At 42.4% G+C, this 25,300-nt stretch overlaps 1 long non-coding RNA gene across 2 annotated transcripts in view; it reads right to left on the bottom strand.

The window, feature by feature from the left end:
* Positions 1-12,904: 12,904 nt before the first annotated feature.
* The window catches only part of LOC134935486 (uncharacterized), a 36,672-nt gene continuing 24,276 nt past the window's right edge, over positions 12,905-25,300 (bottom strand). For both annotated transcript variants that reach the window (XR_010180177.1, XR_010180178.1), the window contains exon 3: positions 12,905-13,911. This is a non-coding gene — a long non-coding RNA (uncharacterized LOC134935486). The remainder of the gene's footprint in view (positions 13,912-25,300) is intronic.

Here is a 25,300-nt window from a genome sequence, read left to right as displayed (position 1 = left end):
ACGATAGGGAATACAGGCACAGATAGCAGCAACCACATACCTCCCCCATTCATGTATCATCAACTAAAATGTGCATCCCCATTTTGTTACAACCACAGCCGAAATGAGCTCGGTAGAGTTTGACAGCCCATCCACAGACCTGTACCACAGGATAAGAAGGAATTCAAATGTATACTTCGCAATACCTCGAAGCTTGATTTACCACACGTACGGCACGATGATACATGACCCTCCAAACATGGACTCATACACACATGCTCCTACTCTCTCACTAGGTCATACCCTTTTCACACCTACTCCTCTCTTCTTCCTTACCCCACCATGGAAATCAATTAACCCCTGACTTACATTTTTCTCCTTAAATATTTTGTGGCAGTTATTATTGACTGCCAAAGGGTGGACTGTCAAAGTCAGAAAAATGTCTCAATGCACACTGCCATATTTGCACCGCACACTGGTCCGTGCTGCGCGTGCGTACGCTCTCCCGTGGAGGCGCATACCCGCAATAGCGTGCACACGCAGGCGCGGTATGCGCATTTACGGTAGAGTTTATGTGATCGTAGCGTGCGACTCATTCGTTACAAATGTTCACAATTAATGTAGTTTATAGATTATGGTCCCTTTGATAGATTCTGAAAGTTTGGTTAATATAGAATGTCCCTGAACGGAGGAATCCCTCTTTGTATTGTGCGAAGGATCTAACAGGGGTCATACAGCAGTGTTTGGTACCCATCGGAAGAGTATTTAAATAGCAATATTCCGGTGTTGGTTTGGAGCAGATTAATCGCTCGTGCGAATAGTTATGGACATAAGAAGTTATGTCCATTTATTTATTTGTCCTTACTTAGTCATGCATCTGAACAGTTGGAGACAGGCATCAGTAGGTCTCAAATGTCTCTTTGACCTCAGGGATCCCCCAAACAATAGTTTGCATGTTAAGAGGGCCTCATACCTACACATGCATAAGGTAAACACAGGAATAGTAATTGAAGATCAATTGTACTCCAAATCAGTATCTTTCCCGCAGACGGAGTACAATAGTCTGTAATTACACTGAGCTTTGAGACTCAATGGAGAAGACCAACACCTGTGTTTACAAATGGGGCTGGATTTGTATACAGGAAAATAAGGGCTGAGACGTCATTGTCTCAATTGAAAGTGGACATCATGAATATAGAGCAGAACCCAGACAGGATTCTGGGTTTGTATTCGCCAAACAATAGCTTCTCACTAGACAGGAATGTGTTGGTCATCACCCATTGTGTTACATAACCAAGGCCACTGATGCAGCTGGCTCACATGCTGGGAGGGACACACACTTCTTGTGGTTGACACACCCCCACAGCTGGAATGCAGGTATGATATACCCACTGGAGATCACAGGGCTGACTCTCTCACTCAGAACTAAGCTAGCATCAAGCAGCATGGCGGCTACATCCCCAGGACAGAATTCCTTCCCAAAGGCTAAGTATTGAACTTCACATGGCTAGATAAGGAAACAGATAGATTGCTTTCTGGTTTAAATAGGATATTGTAACTTGGTTGTATGATTGTTGGGTGTTTGTGTTGGTGCCCTGTGGAATCTGTGATGGTAGCTGGGATCTTGTTAATCATAAATACCACCATGCAGTACTTTTGAATATGTGCTGGTAGCAATGGCAGGCTGATACTTGTGAGTACCTGGTGGTCTGGTCTTGTGATAACTCATATGCTCTGGTTATAGAGATACTGAAGTTGTTTGGGATGTGAAATTATGAGATGGTTCTAGGAAGTTGGATTACATTGTGAAAGGTGATTTAGATTGTTTGGAATTGTAAAATCAGAACATATGCATTGTTTTGAGGCTTGGACATTTTGGAATAAAATGGAGTCTAGCTTCTGCCCCATGCGGCATTGTAGGGACGATTGTGTAGCTGGGTGTTGTGTATATAGGGACAGGCAGCATGGGTAAGCTCAAGTACTTTCTAAACAAAGATTCTCAGCATTTATTAACTGCGCAGCGATTGTTCCTCACATGTGTAAGCTTCGCTGCAACCATATTGTTTTTTAATGTTATTGTGAGCCATCTCTCTCCGTCTCTCCGTCTCTCTCTCTCTCTCTCTCTCTCTCTCCTCTTTTCTCTTATATCTCTCATAGTATTATAGTATTGTACTGTATTGCATTTAGGTCAGTGTAGTATTGTCTTTTTGTATTTATTGTTTAGATCTGTGGTTAGGAAGTCTCTGTTATATTGTAGTGTATCATTTGTACTGTTACCCCCTTTTTACAAGTATATTAGATATAATACAGTTAATAGGCCTTGGAACCTAAACCAGTATCTGTGTATTTTCTATAGTGTTAAGTGTTCACTTGAGCGTCGGTGACGCTCAAGCAGCTTTGTAGATAGTCAGGTTACACAAGGTTGCACTTACACCCTGTACTCACATTAAGGTATTCTGTGTATTTCATCGGTATAAGGTTTAATATCAAGGTATAGTGTTGTGAGCGTCTGCACCGCTGGTGACCTCCTCGTGGTCTCTAGCGTATGCTACGTTACAGCGAATCTTTCCCCTAGACATAACCAATAACGTGTCCTGTGATCACTGGGCCGTGAGCGAACGTGACGCTTGAGCGTCTCGCCTACGGCTGAGCGATCGTTACGCAAATAGCGTATCATTACGGTATTTCTTAAGTAAACAGCGTACAGTGTTCTTAGCTTCATAAGGGTTGTTTATACGACAAAGGAATTTAGCATTGTCAGTGTAATCACAATATCATCGATTATATATGAATTATTGTACCATCTGTTATACTAAGCATTGTGACTTATAAAGGTATTTACAGATCATAGAGATACATTATTTCTCACATACAAACACCAAATAGAGGGGGTAATTCCAAGTTGATCGCAGCAGGAAATTTTTTAGCAGTTGGGCAAAACCATGTGCACTGCAGGGGGGACAGATATAACATTTGCAGAGAGAGTTAGATTTGGGTGGGTTATTTTGTTTCTGTGCAGGGTTAATACTGGCTGCTTTATTTTTACACTGCAATTTAGATTGCAGATTGAACTCACCACACCCAAATCTATCTCTCTCTGCACATGTTATATCTGCCTCCCCTGCAGTGCACATGGTTTTGCCCAACTGCTAACAAAATTCCTGCTGCGATCAACTTGGAATTACCCCCAGAGGGTGAGCGCAGATATCCAAAACCTGTACAATAACACTAGCCTTAGAGTCTGAACAACTCTTCAGATACCAGCAGCCCCCTTAAACAAGATACACACACTGTGCGCTCCACGCAAACCCCTTGATTCCACTTCAACATAGGGGCTAATTCAGACCTGATCGCTGCTGTGCGTTTTTGCAACAGCAGGTGATCAGGCCTGAATTGCGCATGCGTATGCACCGCAATGCGCAGGCGCGACGGACCGTAGCAACAGGGATTGCTGGGCAGCGATGGGATGGTGCGAATATCCAAAAAAATGTAATTTGTCAAGACACAAGAACCAACTGTGAGCTCAGAAACATCACAAATCCCTGTGGAGACTCAAAGCGTGTCTGTAAATGCCATGAGTGATTGTTTCCAATACTGTACTTGAAGAGGAGATTCCTTCCACTATTTGTGTATCCTCTGCAAATGTGGAGATGAGCAGCAGTAGTCAACATGCTGACATAGAAATTGAGGATGCTTCTGTGAAAGTGCACCAGATGAGGAGTATATTTGTGTAGTTGGCACTAATAATGATGTTGATGATGAAGATATTGTTTGTGTAAATGAGGCTCCAGTGGAAACCGTTGTTGTCCATGATATGAAAAGCCCATTGTCATGCCTGGGCAAAAGACAAATAAAGCTACCTGTTATGTGTGGGATTATTTCTACCAAAGTCCAGACAACCACTGTCAAGCCATCTGTACCCTTTGTAAAGCCATAGTAAGTAGAAGTAGGGACCTTAACCATCTAGGAAATGCCTCACTGTTATGTCACTTGCAGCGCAAGTTTTTATCAAATTCAGGAGCTTTGGCTAAAAATGCATTAATCAGTCCAGCATCACCTAGCTCCCTTCTCTCTATTGGCGGTTCACAGTTTATGATGTGTGCGTAAACAGCAATGTAGTGTGAAATTATTAGTTCTTACAATACACTGCAGCAGTGTATGGGGCAGTGGAACATACTGCTACTAGACAGGGGCTGTTCACAATCTTTATCTACCCCATGTAGCTAGTGCAGTGTCTATGGTGGACATGGGCGGCATTCATGTGACCAGTGATCAGCAGACCGACGGTCACATGACCTCCCCCACAATCCCGCTCCTTCACTATCTCGACGGTAAGCATGCCGACCAACAGGGACTATTTCCACTCGTGGGTGTCCATGACACCCATACAGTGGGAATAGAACACTTGGTGACCGCAGGTCGCCAGCGAGCCCGCAAGGGGCTTGCTGCACTCGCCCCTCCCTGTCAGGATCCCGGCGTTGGTATGCTGCCGGAATCCTGGCGTCAGTATGCTTCTCGGCGGTCAGGAGACCATCGGTCAGCCATACCACACCCGTAGACATATACTGACAGTCCAATTGCAATATAGCCAGCGCTGTGCTTCACAGTGTATGGAAATTGATATCTTGATTGCATACTGTGTATTAGGGTCTTAAATACATGCAGTGATTATTCAATAAGCTGTGTGTATTATCTGGGAGAAACTAGAAATACTTTCATTAAATGTTTTGAACTACACTCAATAGCACAGCAGCAATTGAAAATACAGTGTGTTATGGCTCAATGAGTAACACATTGTATCTATTTTTGAAGCACAAATTGAAAGATACAGAGTTAACACTAATAGGCACCTGGTGTTTACAGTCTGTTATTTCCCTTGATACAATGGCTAGTATTGTTTGAAAGGAATGATACATTGTACCTTATACTATCAACATATGAAAATCCTAATACCATCTGGTGTAATACCCTTTAGACAACAAATTTGTTTGCCCTACAAAATAGGAGAGGACAGAACGGGGATTTATCTGTCAGTAGTTGAACTATAATAGTACACTATAAGAAGCTGCTTACATTATTCACTAATCTCTCCCTGTGGATAAAAATAATATTCAATAATGCTGAATTTACAAATGAATAGGAAGTATCTGGATGTTTAATCTTTCCTCTGAGTACACAAGATAATATACTGAATTATTATATCTAAATAACTCACATTTTTCTTCTCAGACAAGTAAAGACCAGTATAAACTGTGTATATACAGCGGGGGTGGGGAACCTTTTTTCTACCAAGGGCCATTTGAATATTTATAAAAATCCTTTGGGGGCCATACAAAAATTATCAACTTAAAAATTAGCCTGCCCCCAGTAGATATGCCCTCACTAGTTATGCCCCCTGTTGACATGCCTCCTGTCAGGGCCGTCTTTTCGTATGGGCTCAATGGGCTCTTGCCCAAGGGCCCCAAGAGTATAAGGGTATTTTTCTGATAGGTGAGGGTCTCCTCTTTCCAGGGGTACCATATTTTTGAAAATCGGCCCTAGGAAACAAGAGATTTCCGACTTCAAAGCAGTGGTCCCCATCCAAGCCTATTTATTGCTATTCCCAGCCAGATATCTCGGGCTATGTATGACTTAGAGTTTTTTTAGAGGATATATTTCAAAAGCTGGGACTCTCCACTTTCAGTGGACACTAGCAGCTTGTCTCTACTATGCCCAGAACCAGAGATATCAGCCTTCAAGCAGCTGGGCCCTGCTCCAGCTCCACACGACTAATATGCAGTTATATATATTTGTTGGTGGATTGCTCTGGCTCCTGAACTCTGATCCCCAAGTCCCCAGTTCCTCCTGACAGGTGAGACACTCTATTTTTTTTATCCCATTCAAAGCTAAGAAATCTATTTCCAGGAACTTGAGATACTGTATCTGCAGTCAAGCAAGCTGCTCTCTCAGAAAATGATGAAAATTAAGCCCACTCCACTATCGACCCCTCCCTTATGTATTAAACACCCTATACCACCCTGGAAGTCATGTACCGGGGCCCCTTCATTCAACCCAATGCCATCTTCTACAGTTTAGTGTTCTTCCTCCTACCCCATCTGTGCAGTAAAGGAGTAATTATCAGAAATTACTGCTCCAGGTCCTACATGCTGAGTAAAAGATAGAACTGATAGAGCTGCCACTGATAGCACCCCCACCCATGGAGGATGTGTAGGGGCTCCAGTGTATTGCTGTGCCCAGGAGCCCACACTGCTGTTAAGACGGCCCTGCCCCCTGTAGATATGCCCCCTATAGATATGCCCCCAGTAGGTTTTCTCCTCTGTAGTGATGCCCCCAGTAGATATGCCCCAGTATGTTTTCCCCTCTGTAGATATACTATAGTAGATATAGTGGATATGCCCCCTAGTAGTGCCGCTTGGAGGGGGTGACAATGCTGATGGGTTGGGTAGCATACAGGACACTCTGCACCAGAGCTGTTAAGTAGACATTTTGACACTCTTCGACAGAAAGTGAACTGGTGCTCCCCCTTCCGCATTCCAAAGCATAGACTGTGGCGCGCAGCAAAAATGTAGGGGCATGGCTTCATGGGAAGGGGCGTGGCCACATATTAGTGCCAATTCACATTTCCCCACACAGTATGAGCCAAACTCACATTATCCCACAAAGTATGAGACAAACTTCACATTAACCCATACAGTTTGAGCCAAATTCACATTACCCCGCACATTGATGGCACTGTGGCTCAGCCTGGGTGCTGCAGTGTTGTTCCTCCTAGCCATGATCATACCACTTCCCCCTCAACACTCATCCAGTCCTCTGCACTCAGGAGGATGAGAGGAACGAGGCTGAAGAGCGGGGAGAGATGACAGGGGAGGCTCCCATTGCCCCTCCTTCTGCCCTTCGTTCTATATACATCCCAATGCAGCACCAGACCCCCACCCCCGCGCAGTTGCAAGGTTACCCAGCGTCCTCCACCGTACCCTCTGTTGAATGCTGTCTCCCTCCTTCCGCCTCTCCTGCGTTACTTTGGCCGGGATGGGTGGCAAAGTAACTATGCAGCTGCGGGTACTGTGGGTGGGCTGGGCAAAGTGTCTATGCTTACCGTATACAGCCCATGGCCCGGACGTTCCCCACCCCTGATATACAGTATACAGTCAAATATGGATACTATAACCACAGTGTGATAAACTGCAAATATAGTGCGGGGTTATCTATTTTTGGTTAGGCCAGGACACTCCAGGTATGCTATGTACCATGACAGTAATCCATTTGGAATAACACAATAAGGAGTGACCATAATTGTGCCTATAACCATAATAATGGAATATTCACACAGCTCTATATAATAACATGACCTTGCTATAAGGTTTATTATATGACTCAGACTTTATTGAATTCCTTGAGATAGTACAGCTGTTGTGCCAATTAATATAAATTGGTTTACCCCAGCCAGCAGTGATCCAGTGTGAGATACCCCAAGATATTTGGGTGAAACACCATTAAGCCATATATAGTGTAACGTAATTGCTAACAGTAATATACTTGCTATCACTTTTCAACTTACAGCTAACTATTTGTATCGGGAGCCATTAGGTACAATTAAGTGGTATACATATATATTACCCTGAGAATGGGAAACCGTATTGTTATATGGAGTTAGGACTGGTATTGTTTAGAACCTATACAACTGAGGAAAGATTTGTAAAAACATAATAGAATATAAAAAAAAAATACACGGGAGATGTAGGTGTTCATAGAACTGAAGCATTTTATTATCAGGGAAAAAGGAAAGAAAAGGATCTGTCTTTTGGTGCACAGAAGTTAAAACATAACCTTTAATTAGTTCCGTTAAAGATAAAGTATAACAATGTTTTCTAATATATTTGACTGATTAGCTAATAAGCGAAATATTTAAACCACAAATAACAAATACGTGAAAGTATGACAACACTGAATTACAGAAGAAAAGAATCGAATAAAAATAAATTCATTAAAAACTGAGCGTCTGTTTGGTGTCTGTTCTAATTAGATCACTGTCCTGATATGTGTCAGTATTATCTTGAAGCTACTTTGTGTTTATAATCTTCGTAGATACAATTGTATTCAAATAATTGCTTCAATATCTAGAAGAATGTTTCTGGCACAGAGCCCGAACTCTGCACAACTGAAGTATAGATTATATGTTGCAATCTTAGAAAATGTAGCGAATTGTTCCTGTGTTACACAATATCTTATGATTCCCTCGAATTTATAGGGTCCATCAGACATTCATTCGTATAACCATCCTTTCTATGATATATAATATCTGTATACAGATTCTTATGAATCTATGGCTGAGATATGTCTTCTGTTCATATTATCAAATCCTTATATACATTTTGCTGATGAATGGTTCCTAATATGCTAATATAGTGCCCCTTTCTTTGAAGTATTAAATATTAATTGTTAATTATTAAACCTCTTGCTTGAAGTATCACACTGCAGTGTCAGTTCATCTCTCACTTATAGTGTCAGATATTCAACTTTTAATCCAGGATCCCACATTATTTCCCAATTATAATACACAATTGTCTTTCGTTAGTGATTACAATATCACCTCTCACATATAGTGTCAGGCGTATCATATATAGGGGCAGGTTTTGATCCTGTGATATTTCACATATATGAGATTTATATATTAATTCACCTCTCACTTATAGTGTCAGGTGTTCAACTCTACCTCCTATATTGTATAATAAGAGGTTTTAGAATTGTATTCACAGAGGATAGAGTTTATTATTCATGGGCATTAATCTCATTGTTGCTATATTATATAGCTAGAGATTTACATCAATAATGATGCAATAGGATCTATGACAATCAGCAAGGGATAAGCACTTTATTGTTTATACAGAATGTGGAATGATCTTGTATACAGGGAATATAAAACACAGTAACTCACATCAGTATCTAGCTGAAATAAGTATACTGATATCATTAATTTATAGTCCAAGGTCCGTTTGTACTCAGCTGTGATCAGGGGGTGTACACACTTGGCCCATCTAGTCAACCCATTTTTTTACCATATTTTTACCTCAAACCTTATTTGATCCTTATTACTTTGTAAGAATATCCTTATGTCTATCCCATGCATGTTTAAATTGCTCTACTGTCTTAGCCTCTAACACCTTTGATGGAAGGCTATTCCACTTGTCCACTACCCTTTCTGTGAAGTAATCTTTCCTCAAATTTCCCCTGAACCTACCTCCCTCCAGTCTCCAGTGCATGTCCTTGTGTCCTATTGCTTTTATTCATTTGAAGAATGTTTACCTCCTGGACTTTGTTAAAACCCTTGATATATTTGAAAGTTTCTATCATGTCCCCCTTTCCCTTCTCTGCTCCAAATGATACATATTGAGATTTTTTTTTGTCTGTCTGGGTATGTTTTGTGATGTAAGCCATGCACCATTTCAGTTCCCCTTCTTTGTACAGTCTCTAATGTATTAATATCCTTCTGAAGATATGGCCTCCAGAATTGAACACAGTGTTCTAGATGAGGCTGTACCAATGACCTATACAGTGCCATTATTGCGTCTTTTTTTCTGCTGCTGATTCCTCTCCCAATGCAACCAAGCATCTGACTTGCCTTCCTCATTGCTTTGTTACCTGCCTTTAAGATACTTGAAATAGTGACTCCTAGATCCTTTTCCTCCTCAGTAGTTTCCAGTATAGTGCCATTAATACTATATTTAGCCTTTGGATTTTTGAGACCCAAGTGCATGATTTTGCATTTTTTGGCATTAAACTGTAATTGCCACACTCTTGACCATTCCTCTAATCTACTTAGATCCTCAATCATTTGCTTTACCCCTCCAGGTGTGTCTACCCTCTTGCATACCTTTGTGTCATCTGCAAAAAGGCACACTTCCCTTTAATGCCATTTGCAATGTCACCAATAAAGATATTAGAACTGGTCCAAGCACAAATCCCTGCGGTACTCCACTGGTAAAAATTCCCTCCCGAGAATGCACTCCATTTACTACAACTCTCTGTTTTCTATCTTGCAAGCAATTTCTTATCCATTCAATCATTATAGTATCCAATCCAAGCTTTTGACTTTATTTAGCAGTCTGCGATGTAGGTCAGTGTCAAAAGCCTTACTAAATTCTAGATAAGCTATATCCACGGCCCCACCTATATCCATCACTTTAGTCACATAGTCAAAATAGTCAATAAGGTTTGTTTGACATGATCTTCCCCCATTGAATCCATGCTGTTTGGGATCCTGTAAATTGCTGGATTTGAAATAATCTACAACTCTTTCTTTTAAGAGTGTTTCCATCAATTTCCCTACTAATGATGTAAGACTCATTGGTGTCTGCACATATTTCCTAAAAGCCATCTTTTTTGCTTTCACAATACTTGCTACTTCTTTCAGAAACCACACTGGCTTCCTTTTACTTGTATTTTTCCAAACACTTTTGATACAAAGGTCTGTTGCCTTTAATATTGGACTTTTTAATGTTTCCCATATCTCCTGCACTGCTTCCAAGTTCCTTCACTCTGCCAAAGAATCGCATACACATTTTCCCATCTCTACAAAATAAGCCTTCCTAAAACCTAACACCTTTGTTTTTGTATGGGATGAGTCAGTCTATATGCTGAACCATATTGCTTGATGATCACTGGATCCCAGGTTTTCACACACTTTTACATCAGATATTTTGTCTCCATTCGTATGTATTAAGTCTAATATTGTGTCTTTCCAAGTGGGCTCCCTCACCAATTGGAAAGACACCAATTCCCCTGCAGGGAATTCAAAATGTCACTACTTCTAGTGGAACTAGCAACAGACACCTCCCAGTTTACATCAGGAAGATTAAAGTCTCCCATCATTATTACCTTTCCTTTTAATACCATTTTAATGATGTCCTGCAATAGATTCCTGTCCAGTTCCTCTTCCTGACCTGGTGGACTATATATCACACCAATATGAAGAATCAACATCTCCCCTGTTTCTGTGGTCACCCAAAGGACCTCTGTTTTTCCTTCAATACTTTGTATTAAGTTAGTATTTATCCTTTTTTTATACATTGCTACCCCTCTTCCAATTCTTCCCATTCTGTCCTTCCTAAATAAAGTATATCCCGTTATAGGTATGTCCCAGTCATGATTTTCATTGCACCATGACTCTGTAATAGCCACAATATCTAGATCATTCCTTGTCATTATTGCTATTAGTTCTGGGATTTTATTTCCTAAGATCCTAGCATTTGCACACATGGATTTTAGAGTTTTGTTTGTGCTTTTCTTGGTCCTAGCTATGTTCATCTCTCTGCCTATGTTTATTTGTTTTTGATCTGAATTATCTTCTGTTGCTGTGGAAATGCTTCCTATTCCTTTTACCTGCATGAACAATACCTCTGTGTTGGGGGAGCATATTGCTTTACTCCTATTTGGTTCACTTCCACCCTCTACTAGTTTAAATAGTTCTTGATAAAGCATCCAAACTGTTCAGTTAGTATTCTCGTTCCCCTTGAAGATGGGTGCAGGCCGTCACTTTTGTTATAATCCTATTTGTCCTATCTTGCCAGATGGTGTGACTACAGCCTATTTATCCAAATCTCTCCTCATTGCACCATGTCTTTAGCCAAATATTGAAGTTTCTGATGCAATGAGTTCTGTCTTCCTCTCTGTGTACTGGCAATGCTTCCAAAAAAGTTACTGTGGTTACCACCTGCTTCAGAGCAGTCCCTAACTTCCTGAATTCATCTTTTACAGCCATGAGTTCAGCATTAGCCAAGGCATTTGTCCCTAGGTGAACAATGACATCCACCTCCCCATCTTTTCTTGCTGCCTTCACAATTCTTAGCATACGCTCTTTATCCCTTAGGATAAGGTAAGCACCTTACTTGTTTCTCTACTTCATTTGCATTTCTCTGATGTATTCCTCTAATAATGGAATCTCCTAAGAGAAGTGCAGCTGTTTGTGTATTTGAACTCACCTGCTTCTGTTTCAAACTCACAATTCACTTAAAAAGCAAAGCTTCACTTTATAAGGCAAGCTCTCACAATGAGCCAGTAATGCCCCCTGCACCATATTGCACCCCACACAGTAATGCCCCTTCACCATAATAAGCCATACACAGTAATGCCCCTGATACTTTATTTTGCCCCACACAGTACTGCCCAGGAAAACTTATTATGCCCCACACTTATGCCCCTAACACCTTAATATGCCCCATTGTTTTAGAACATTTTAACTTCTTGTTCATTGTTAGGGGGAGCCCCTAACAACAAGCAAGAAGTTAAAACGTTCTAAAACATCTCCCGATGGCTCCCGCCATTTCTCCATCGGCTCCCAGTACTTCCAGGTACTGTTGACCTTCCCTGACAGATGCTAGAGATCCAGGAGGACCTCTAGTATCTGTTTACTCTAAGGCAGCAGCCATTTTGGGTGGGATATTTTCTTCAGTATTCTACGCAGTTGGTTAGACCGCATTGAATACTGCTATAAACGCTTGCTGCAGCACCCCGTGCGATTGCACAGCTCGCCCAACTCAAAAAATGGCCCTGATAAAACTGTTTTTATGATTTTTGTAATAATAATGCAGATCCAAAACCAAATCCCCCAAGGGCAGTTTTGGCAAAACCAAATACAGATCTAAAACGTGAAGGAGATACAGATCCAAAACCAAAACCCATGACGGGGGCCGGTGCACATCTCTACATACAATATGCAGATGTAGCCACACTCATTGTGGCTGCACCTAGTCGCACTCCCACTAGGATGCCGTGATGCGTGCACACTCTGGAGTGCATATGCATATATTTGAACCCGCAACCCATACGCATTGCACTGATGGGTCACAGGTGCGAAAAGGCACAGCTAGTCATTACTGCGATGCATATGCATGTGATTATGCATTGTGGCAACAATGATCCTGGCTACATCTGTATAAATCCAAGATTTACATGAAAGTTAAAGAAGGGGAGCAGCCCCAAAGTAAAGGGCAGTGTGTCATCATATTTATATACTCTAAAATACTCCAATATACAGTACACTGCTAGATTTCTGGGTATCTCTGAATGTAAATAATAATATGCAGCATTCCTGGTTTTCTCTTTGTAGATACACTACAGTACTCCTTGGAGTGAGTATCTAATCTCAGTCCACATTGAAATAGCTGCCTGAAAATATACTTTATGTGACTTTCATTAGCCTGGCCTCAAAGTGTTTAACTTAAGGTGCATGTTCTATCCCTTTTATATAGACACCATCCAATGTTTTTGGATAATGTTCTTTTGAGGTTTCACCCACATAAACCTAACCACAAATGCATTTTGTTGAGTGTGTTAAATATTTGGATTTATATAGTAATGCATTCAATTAATTTCAATGAATTTATATTGTAGGCCATACTGTTATTTTAACCTTTTTTCAACAGGGTTGAAAAAGGTTGGGTCACCTTTTTCCCTAGACTATTTTCCTAGTCTTGCAATACGATTATCAACATTAACTCTAGTTGCCAAACATTATTCATTTGTACCCTTTATTTTATTAATATCTATGGGTTTTAAAATGAAAAGGAAACTAGTACATGCTAAGGAACTGAATTCCTCTAATAATTTCTTAGAAAAATGGCTATTCCCTCGAGTTGCACAGTTTAATTCTCTATCTTCGCAGAACATTTTGTACTTTATTTTACACTGGATTATTTTCTGTTATTCACAGTCAATGGAGCATGTGACATTTATATATGTAATATATTATAGAAACAAACGAAAAAACCATTACAGTCACTCAGCAACAAGCAGACATTGGATTATAAGTGAAACAAACCTTTTAAAATAAATAAAACAGGATGGCAATAGTTTGCTCTGCTATCTATACTTTCTCTTCCAGGATGTGTGTTCATTCTCTTCTGGCAGATATGCTTTTTGCATATAGAAAATCTGTAAATTAAATAAAGACTGAATCTCAAACAAGAGAACTGACTGGCTATGCCAGGTACATTATACATTATTAAGACAGTTCTTCAAAAGTAGTAGTATTGTATTAGGGAAATTTCAAGACAGTGACACAATAAAACTCCTATTTTTAAAGCATGGTTTTAAATTGTTTAGTGAAATTAATTCTTACTAGAACATTCTCATAAATTCCCCCATTTCTGTGTTTTTTTTTTGTGTTTTTTTTTACTAGCATTTGACACTGCAGCTACTGCCATACACAAGTAATATATGTTGGTTGCACGACATACATTCAATGTAAAACGAAGGAAGAAATGTATTTACAAATATTTTAGGACCATGTAGAACTAAGTTGATACAAATAGGTCACAAAAGTCATGTGTCTACCGTTTAACCCCTTGGTAGCTTTATAGCCCGATATTTGCTCACTTTCAAGTTACACTTACTGTAGGAGTTAAATAAAATGATATACAGTATATACGTATAAATGCATATTATATTTTATTATATTATATATATTATTATACAAAACTACTTAATCATATAAAAAGGCACTTTCCAGTTTTGTGGTTAGAAAGAATTAATCAGTGTTTTATTGCATACAGGGTAGCAGACATTTTGATTACCTGCTGGAATCTTTATCAAGGCATCAGTGATAAATTCATAATGTTTATGATAGAGATGAGGGGGTTTGGATTTACTCAGCTCTTTACGCCAGAATTATCGCCATTTCTTATTTTCTGTATTTTTCTTATTGGCTAACCAAAACACGTGACGTCCGATAGCCTATAAGGAGATTCGGGTAAATCCGAGTAAATCCGAGTAAAACCGAACTCGCTCATCTCTAGTTTACGATCAGGGCAGTTGATCACCACAGCACGAAGGTTGATCAATTACTCTGACCATACACATAATGAATTTATCACTGATGCCTTGATAAAAGACTCAGGCAAAGAATCAAAACGTTGGCTATCCTCTATGCAATAAAACACTGATTCATTCTTTCTAACCATAAAACTGGAGCCTGCCTTTTTTTTTTTCTACGATCAAGTAGGGTAGATTTGTATATTATTATTGAGTTAACCATTAAAAAGCGATTACTCTGAAGTTGCACCCCATCAAAGTGTGGCATGGCCGGATCATTTTCAGAGGATCTGCGTGACATCACATGCAGCTGCTCCGATACACAAAATGGCAGGGGGGCATCAACAATTCCCTGGTCAGCTATGCGATCGCAAATAGATTGTGATCACAATGCTGGGTGGGACTTGGCATGCTGGGCGGCCTTGCCCTGTGCTGGGCAGCCCCCAGCATATGCGAGTGCACTGAGTAGCAGATTCTGCTTTATAACAGAATCTGCTACTCAACCTGAATAGGGTCCATGGTGTGACTGTTTGTGAGCCACATTTTCCTCCAACATACTTTAAAGAGAAACATATGGAATAAGAGGAAACATTTAATATGACTGCTTGTGAGTATATGGGTTATTACTATGATTATACTACTACTACTACTACTACTACTACTACTAATAATAATAATAATAATAATAATAATAAATCTTTATAAACATATATTGAAATAAATGCTATAGATGTACCTATATGTGAGCTGAACAAGAGAAAAAGAAAACTCTTTTTTTTTTTTCCGGAGTTTTCTATTTCAGTTAAACTTAATTTGGACTGATAGACAAACAAACAAACATACTAAAAACATACATATAATGGGTTTGATAATTTTTTCTAAAATCTAGGAGCCAGACCACCACCCCAACCCACTCCAAAAAAAATAACCGACCTACCCCCACCTACATTGGTGAGTAGCTTCCCCCCATCCAAACCAACCCTAATGGCCACATAACTAAAGGAGTACACCCAGGAAAACCAGCACTCCACAGCCACATTGCTGTGTAGCTATTTACCAGGCAAACACCCCCCCCCCCCTCCTCCACGAGCCACATTACTGAGCAATTAGCCCCCACTGGCAACTAACCCCCACGGTCACACAACTAAGTGGGCACTCCCAGGCTAACCACCCCTCCACAGCCTCCCACTGCACAAACACTGGAGAGCTCTTTACAGACAGAGTTTAGAGACAGCAGTGCAGGCCAAGATGGACAGGAGGAGTCAGCGCAGGCCAGGATAGACAGGCTTAGCAGTCAGCGCAGGCATAATATGGTTACCAGTCAGAAAAATCTAGGGGCCATGGTGATTTTTCGAGGCCTACAGCAGATATAAAATTCCAAATTGGATGACTATCTAAATTAAGTATTGTCCAGTATGTATTGTATCATTTATAAATGTCAAAGGGATATAGTCTCAAAGTATTAGTTTCTCCACAGCAGGGCCATAACTAGGTGTGTGCCAGTGGTACCTGGCACACAGTGATTATGCTATGTGGGGGCAGGGCTGTCCACAACACCCACAGGTCTACACTGCCCTGAGGACACAAATACCATTTATATTGAGATATGAGGTCTTGGGGTATACTTACTAAAGGACGATGTTGGCTGCGACTGGTGGCTGGCGGCGGCCTGCATAGGGGGTGACAGCCAGCCAATGAGGGCTGTGTTTTATATGTGATTTAAGATTAACTATAAATGTATGTTTGCTGCAGAGTGACGGCCAGCCAATGAGGGGCAACATTACTGACGACTCCACCTACCACCAGCGGCATCACGTGTTCCTCCACCCCTTCAGCCCCTCCATCACACTGCACAAAGGAGCGGCTGCTGATAAAACTTGGACGCAGCAACCAGCTAATTCTGACTGCGTCACACACCAGATGTGTGACAGTCAGTAAGTACTGTCTACTCTACTACATTTAATAATTATATAGCGTGCTTGCATGCTGCATCATATATATTTAATATATTAGTATAACGTGCTCTACCTGGTGTATAACGTGCTCTACCTGGTGCAATGTGTATACCATGCTCTGCCTGGTGCAATGTGTGTAAAGTGCTCTGCTTGGTGCAATGGGTATAATGTGCTTTACCTGGTGCAATGTGTGTAACGTGCTCTACCTGGTGCAATATGTATAATGTGCTTTACCTGGTGCAATGTTTATAATGTGCTTTACCTGGTGCAATGTGTATAATGTGCTTTACCTAGTCCAATGTGTATAATGTGCTCTGCCTGGCACAAAGTGTATAACATGCTTTACTTGGTGCAATGTGTATAATGTGCTCTGCCTGGCACAAAGTGTATAATGTGCTTTACCTGGTGTAATGTGTATAATGTGCTTTACCTGGTGCAATGTGTATAATGTGCTCTGCCTGGCGCAAAGTGTGTAATGTGCTTTACCTGGTGCAATGTGTATAATGTGCTTTACCTGGTCCAATGTGTATAATGTGCTCTGCCTGGCGCAAAGTGTATACCGTGCTCTACCTGGCGCAAAGTGTAGAACGTGCTCTATGTGAATTGGCACTATTATGTAGCCACGCCCCTTCCACATGAAGCCACGCCCCTGAAATTTTATGACGCACCTGCGGCGCACACTTCCAATCTCTGTGTATAATCATGCCTTCTGAGCAGTAATCCGGCCCACTTGACAAACTCCACCCCCTCAACAGATCCCACCCCTATTAGGGCTGCTTCCATAAATTTCCTGGGCTGGTTTTTGATCCCAATCGGCCCCTTATAACCAATACAGAAGTGGACTCTGGCAAGTATTGTAAATATAACTCCCATTTAGTATGGCATTTTGTCACCCCTCTCTCTATATCATAACAGGCAGGACATCTATCATGTTACAAATATATCAATAGTTCAGATTTCAGCATTTTGATAGAGGGGGCTGTTTTTTCCAACCATTGTCATAATATTAACAATCTGGCCAAGGTGGTGAGTGTAGAGGCAACACATTATTCTGCACTTTATCAGAAGTCCATGGTGTTAAGTCAGCCAACAGCAAAGGCTTCCTAGAAAAGGGAAGACTGCAGTTTAAAATTGCTTGAATTAAATTAAATTAAATAAAGTATGTAGAAAGGTAGCTGAAGAAATAGAACACTTTGGGCAACCAGAAGAAGCCTAGTTGGTAAAATGACCCCACTTCTTGCAACTTGGCTGACTTCACCCACTTCAGTATATAAGAAAATTGTTTAAAGGTCACAGCAGGAAAAGGAAAATCCGGGAAATCTTGAGTCCACACAGACCACACTTTGCCCAACAATTTGTCAGTAGCCAATGGCAGGAGATCATTATAAATATAGCGAATCCTAAATTACACCTGTTCTGCTAAGTGAAACAAAGAGCTCAGAGGGGAGGGGGATCTACGGTGTAGTAACTAATCATACGACCTCGGTTTAACCTTGGTATGAATGTAGTGTTGGACTTGGAGATGAACAAAATAATTAGAGTTAGGAATATCAAAAGCAATCTTCAGTTGTTGAAATTAATATAAATTGCCTCCAGGGTCAAAGACATTTCGAATGAATGACAACCCTTTCTGCTTCCAAAGAAGGTAAAAAGAAATGGATAAGGATGGTGAGAAATCAGGGTTACCCCAAAATGGTATAAATTTAGTAACCAATGGATTCGAGACAAAAAGTTTATGTATGACAGACCATGCCCCGTATGTCCCGATGAAGAATAGATTTTGAGTAAGTCCCCTTGGCAATCGAGAGTGCTGTAGATGTAGAAGGGCAGCAGGCGCATAGGGAGCGAATAAAGCTTCCTCCAGAAGCTTGTTAGTAAATTGAGAGTGGCCCAAGCACCAATCTGAAATATAATGAAATGCCATTGCGCAAGTGTATATAAAAACATCAGCCTGCCCCAAGCCCCCTTTCTGATTTGGCTGGCAGAGACGACTGATAGCAATATGAGGTTTTTTGTTGCACCACATAAAGCGACGAAAGAGCGACATATATTTCTCAGAATCCGATTTAATGAAAAAGGGAGCATCTGTAAGGGATAGGTTAATTTAGGGAAAAGACTTCCTTTTACAACCGCAACCCTACCCAGCAATGATAATGGGAGAGTCATCCATTGTTGGATTTTTTGCACATTTTGACAATGACAGGTGGGAAATTGGACCCATAAATCTGAGAAATATGAGGGGTGATAAAAATCCCTAAATATTTAATTTTTGAGAGGAAATGGTTGGAAAAGCAGTCGTGAGGGGTAAACATTGAGAAGCAAGATCTAATCTAGTTAATTGTAGAACCTCAAATTTGGAAGTATTAATTCTGTAGCCAGCGAAGGTTCTAAAAGCTGATATCATCTGCAATATATGCGGGATTGAATCAGAAAGGCGAAAAACGAACAATAGTAAATCATCTGTGAATAAAGACAGTTTCAATTGCACAGGGCCTACATGAATGCTGTAGAAATGGGTATGCGCACAAATGGCTATAGCTAATGGCTCCAAAATCAAGGCAAAAAGGAGAGGGGAGAGAGGGCATCCCTGTCGAGTACCACGTTGAATCAATATGGGGCGAGAGAGGTAATTGTTAGCAGTTATTATAGAAGAGGAGGCAGAGTTAAGGGTACATGTAAGGCGTATAAACTCACTAAGGAAACCAAATCTGTGCAGTGTCTCATATAAATAATCCCAGACCACAAGGTCAAACGCCTTTTCGGCATCCAAGGAAATTAGTAGGTGGAGATCATCAATATGTAGATCATTGAGATGTTGCAAAAGGGCCAATACTTTGCGGATGTTAGAGACAGCACTGCGTCCTGAGATGAAACCTGTCTGGTCAGTATGGACTAAGGACTGTAAAATAAGTTTCAGCCTGTTTGCTAGTATTTTAGTGAAAATTTTATCGTCCACATTCAGCAGGGAAATGGGGCGATAAGAGACAGGTAATAAGGAATCCTTGCCTGGTTTCGGGTGGACTTATATAATAGCATAATTAAAATAAGGTGGGAGAGGGACACCTGATAAAAGGGAATTATATAAAGAGGTAAGGGTAGGAACAGGGCTGGTGATAGGGTATTCGGCGCCCCCCCTGCAAACTATAAATTTGCGCCCTCCCATACTTTACAGAGGGACGGCACGCAACAAAAAACAGTGTGTAGTCTCACAAGGAAGGGGCGTAGCCACACAATAGTACCCCCATTTCAAATGACTCCACACAGTAGGACAATAGTATTCACATTACGCCACACGCAGTAGCGCCGCTTATACGTATAGTGCCCCCAGTAGTAGCACCAATTACATGCATAGTGCCCCCAGTAGTAGCATTGCTTACATGCATAGTGCCCCCAGTAGTAGTGCCGATTACACACATAGTGCGCCCAGTAGTAGCGCCGCTTATACGCACAGTACCCCCAGTAGAAGCACCGCTTATACGCACAGTGCCCCCAGGAGGAGTGCAGCTGTCACGCATAGTGCCCCCAGTAGTAGCACAGATTACACGCATAGTGCGCCCAGTAGTAGAACCGCTAATATGCACAGTGCTCCCAGTAGTAGCGCCACTTATATGCACAGTGCCCCCAGGAGGAGTGCCACTGTCACGCATAGTGCCCCTAGTAGTAGCGCCGATTACACGCATAGTGCGCCCAGTAGTAATGCTGCTTATATGCACAGTGCCCCCAGGCAGCTATGTGAACTTGTAAAATGCAAATTAGCACTAAGCGAGCTTCCACTGTCTCAGTCCCACTAGGCTGTAGACTTCCATTGTAGCCTGTTACTCACTGGCCTACCTTCGGACTATGTAGAAACATTAGCAGCGCTGTAACTAGGCATTTTAGCGCTGTGTGCAAGAAATGGCATTGACGCCCCCCATGCAAGAAGACAGGGGCAGTGCGCGCCTCAGGCGCGCAGAAAATATATAGGGGCGTGGCTTCGTGGGGAAGGGGCGTGGCCACAAAATAATAGCAATTCATACTACGGTGCACAGTAGTTTCCATTATTCAAATTACGCTGTATAGTAGCGCCACTACACCAGGTAGAGCCTCTTTTATACATTACAGCAGACAGTCTCCCTTTTTACACATTACAGCAGACAGTCCCCCTTTTTACACATTACGGCAGACAGTGTCTCCTTTTCTTTACACATTACAGCAGACAGCGTCCCCTTTTTTACACATTACGGCAGACAGCGTCCCCCTTTTTTACACATTACAGCGGACAGCATCCCTTTTTACACATTACAGCAGACAGTCCCCCTTTTTTACACATTACGGCAGACAGCGTCCCCTTTTTACACATTATGGCAGACAGTGTCCCCTTTTTTTTTTACACATTGCGGCAGCCAGTCCCCCTTTTTACACATTACGGCAGACAGCGTCCCCTTTTTTTTACACGTTGCGGCAGCCAGTCCCCCTTTTTACACATTACGGCAGATGGTGTCCCCCTTTTTACACATTACGGCAGACGGTGTCCCCTTTTATACACATTGCAGCAGCCAGCGTCCCCCTTTTTACACATTGCAGCAGCTAGTCCCCCTTTTTACACATTACGGCAGACAGCGTCGCCTTTTTACACATTGCCGCAGCCAGTCCCCTTTTTACACATTACGGTAGACGGTGTCCCCTTTTATACACATTGCAGCAGCCAGCGTCCCCCTTTTTACACATTGCAGCAGCTAGTCCCCCTTTTTACACATTACGGCAGACAGCGTCGCCTTTTTACACATTGCCGCATCCCAGCATTCACAGCAGCGCCGGGCAGCCTATACGGAAGGAGAGGGGACTGGTGCAGCGGCGCTTACTACCAATGACAGAGCGCTGCTGCGGCTCCAGTCCCCCTCCCTCCCCCTCCTTCTCCGCTGCCCGACGCGGCTGCTGCTCTCTCCTCTCCAGCACGGCACACAGCAGAGGCGGCATGTAATGAGTCAATTTGACTCATTACATGCTGCTGGCCATTGTGCCCTCAGGGCAACTGCGCTGTGTGCCAGGCACACCTGGCACACACGTAGTTACGGCCCTGAGCATTAGTATATATTTGTGGCCAAATCCTGTGCTAGTGACGCTGTAGTCTTTCTGGTCGTCTCCGCAGTGGGCAAAGTTCCTACTTCCCTTTAGGTATCGAGGCTGTAGTATCAGTAATCTTGGCTCACTATCCTCTATGCCCTCAGCTTTGGCTCCAATGTAAAACAGTCTCAACTGGGAAATATGTATTATGATCCTTGCTCACTCATACACTCTTACGAGAGGAAAGTACTGGTATCACATATAAAGGCAATTTTCAGCAAAGAACTGGATATGTCAATATCTAAGTTAGTGTTAGTCTCATTCCTAGTCTCTCTTAGTATAGTTCTCCTAAATCAATGCTGACATCCCCTATTAGGAGTGCTCACGCTGTGGTTAAGTATGTGTCTCAGAGTTCACTGGTCCCTGCCTGATACTCCTAATGTGTACCTCACCTGGAGCATAAACGTCCTGAAATTAAACTGGCAATATAGTCTAGTGGCTTTCAGTGTCTTTTCATAACACACACTTCAATTGTGGTAACGAATATACATATGTACAGCTAATGGATAAATTGTCTCCTTTGCCTCCTCTACTTGGCATGGAGTACTGTTACTATGCACCCCTATCTTGTTATTCTTGTTATTCCTAAGGGGTTAATGCTATACCCGTCTTACTCAACAGGGATTAGCTGGCCAAAGCTAGTACTGTCCCTTAAAGGTGGCTGCTCAGCTCCAGCACTCTCCCGACTCCTCCTATTCCCCTGTAGCAATCAATCCATCCCTTCTCCTCATTACACTGATGCTGGGGCCGGAATCTCACAGTGTGCTGACAGGGGAATATCTCTGGGATCTGTCCCAGCTCCCTGCTTTCCACAGCGACGCTGCCAATGGTACCTCTTGAGATGCTTGGTACACTCCCCGGTAAGCAAGACACTCATCTCCGCCTTTGCTTTCACCCCTTAGCCGCCTCTGCCACCACTGTCAGAGCTTCCGCTGGCCCAGAGCTGCTTTCCCTTCAGATCGGAGCTGCCTCTGACACCGCTGTCAGAGCTGTGCTACTGGCTGGATACTCTTCCTGGAGGGCTGCTCCAACGATCACTGCCTCAGCCAGGTACCGGACCCTCCCGGCTACTGAGGTGTCAGCCATCTCCCGCTCTACCAGCTTTGCAGACTCTGGATGCCGGTCCTCTCAGTGTGGGTTGGTCGGAGCTCCCTCCGGGTAAGCAGTATGGCTGAGTGGCTCTCTCTGTTCTGTTCGGCTTTCGTCGATCGGCCCGAGCAGTCCTCTCCATCACCAATCCGTCCACCGCTTCTCTCCTCTATCTCCGTGACGCACCTCTTTCCTTCAACGGCCACACCATCCTCGCGGTCCATGTTAAATATAGTTACAAACACTATTTACGGTCACATAATAGCCATCTAACAATACACACTCTTATCTACTATGTACATATATAGTATTAATCCCTACACTTGGAACCTGCCTTTTTCCAGCTGGTGGTAAAAGTTGACAAGAGGGAGCTGTTGGTACCGACTGCGACACTCGGCGTCACACTGCAGCTTAATAAGCTCCAGCTGCAGGTGGTCTAGAGCATTATCAGGTACCACGGAGAAAGGAGAGGAAAGGTGTCATCCGGTGCCTGGTTATTATGGTCAGGGTGCCAGGATGGCACAGCATATATTTATAACATGTAAATAAGGGCTGGCACTGTTCAGTTATACAGGATCCAGATAAAGCACACACCTATCCAGATATAAAAGTAATAATGCATTTTGATATATATATTGTTTAGTTGGGGAGAGCATAAAATTAGAATCACAGACCTTTTCAAGATGGCCACCGCCGCATGTGTGCCATCCCAGTCGCACTGCAGAGTCCCAGGGGAGCACAGTAAATTACCTGGCCATTTGCTGCCAATCCACAGCAGAAGCAGGGGTCCAGCAGAGTGGGGATGTCTAGCGGAGGACACAGCTAGCCGCTTCACGTCACACTGGGTCTCTCCGTGTGGTCCGGGATGCCCGCGGATGGGGTGAGCTGTACTGCGGATCCCGCCCTAAGGTGGAGGGGAAGGCCGCAGCATGCAGGAGCGAGTTTATACACTCATCGGCTCTGCTGCTCAGTCCCCTCCGGTCTCCTCAATATCGGGTGAGCAGTAGAGTGGGCTTAGGGGGGAGTAGATGTCTGCTTTAGCTATTTATGGATAGCCCGTGTAGGAGCTCAGCAGAGACATGACTCTCTAGCCTTCAGACACCAGACCATGCCCCTAAAATAGCTTTCACAGAGTCTGCGGGCCGGTGGAAATTTGAGCACGGGCTGCAATTGGCCACCGAGCCGGACTTTGGACATGCCTGACTTAGAGCATACTGGCGACAACTACTTCAGGGCTTTGGAAACTTCGGCTGAATAATCTTGGAATACGAGAAGGCGATGCTGCTGCCGCCACTCAATCTTACCCTTCTGACGGGCTACCGCCCAGATAGCAGATTTGTGTGCCAAATTCAGGCATCGAAATATGACCTTGCACGGCTTTCGGGAGTCACGCAGTGGGCCAAGTTGGTGTGCTCGTTCCATTGCAAAATTGGGTAGCTCGGAAGTGATATCCAGTAGCTGCAAAAAGTATATACAAAAATGAGAATGCGCTATTCAATCTGAAGTAGATTTTTTAACTCACAAATAGAAATCAACATATACCTACATTATTGATACCGGCCAGGATCACAATAAAGAAATAATAACATTACAATACAATATAATATAAAAGCTTTTCTATTAAAAAAGCTCCACTGTAAAAACGCACACTTTATACATATATATTGCCTCTCATTCATATATATAACATTTGAGATAGGCTGAATAGCACCATCATGTATGGATCCTTTATATAGTATTAGCCTTGTTCAATGCTCTTATTATTATTAGTCTCTTGTTAGTATTCAAGCAAATCAAGCATTAGTAAATGTCCATGGATCCAGATATACAATTAGTAGCAATAACAGGACATGCAGTATTTTGCAATATACTCATCAGGCTTTTCTCGTCAATCCTGTCAGCATTCAAGCAGTTCATGCATTAATGAAGCATTTTACATAGCAGTCCCTTGCCTTCAGGCCCACAACTGAGAACAACAATAGAAATTCAATGCCATATACTGTGCCTGATTTCCTTCATGCAAAGTGTACCAAATTGCCCCTTCCGGCTGACTCTCTCACCGTCAGCCTTATCAAGAGTCTCTGGGTAGTTGTTGCAATATGCTTCTCAGGAAACCCTTAGCACTCAGGTTTTTAACTCAATCAGCCAGCCGGCTGGTAGATGCAGTATACTGTAATCCATCTAAGGAGATCATGAGAGATGCGTTTCCCCACCTTATAGTATATCTCAGCGGCTTCCTTAGTGTCAAGTGACTTGACACTGAGGAAGCTGCAGAGATATACTATAAGGCGTTTTTTATGTTTTTTTTGCAGCGCTGCATCAGGTCAGATCTGCGCATACGTATGCACCACAATGCACGGGTG

This window comes from Pseudophryne corroboree, chromosome 6, assembly GCF_028390025.1.
Source record: "Pseudophryne corroboree isolate aPseCor3 chromosome 6, aPseCor3.hap2, whole genome shotgun sequence".
In the NCBI taxonomy this organism is placed as follows: domain Eukaryota; kingdom Metazoa; phylum Chordata; class Amphibia; order Anura; family Myobatrachidae; genus Pseudophryne; species Pseudophryne corroboree.
The sequence above is the reverse complement of the archived record's forward strand: the minus strand, read 5'-3'. Positions and strand labels throughout refer to the sequence as shown.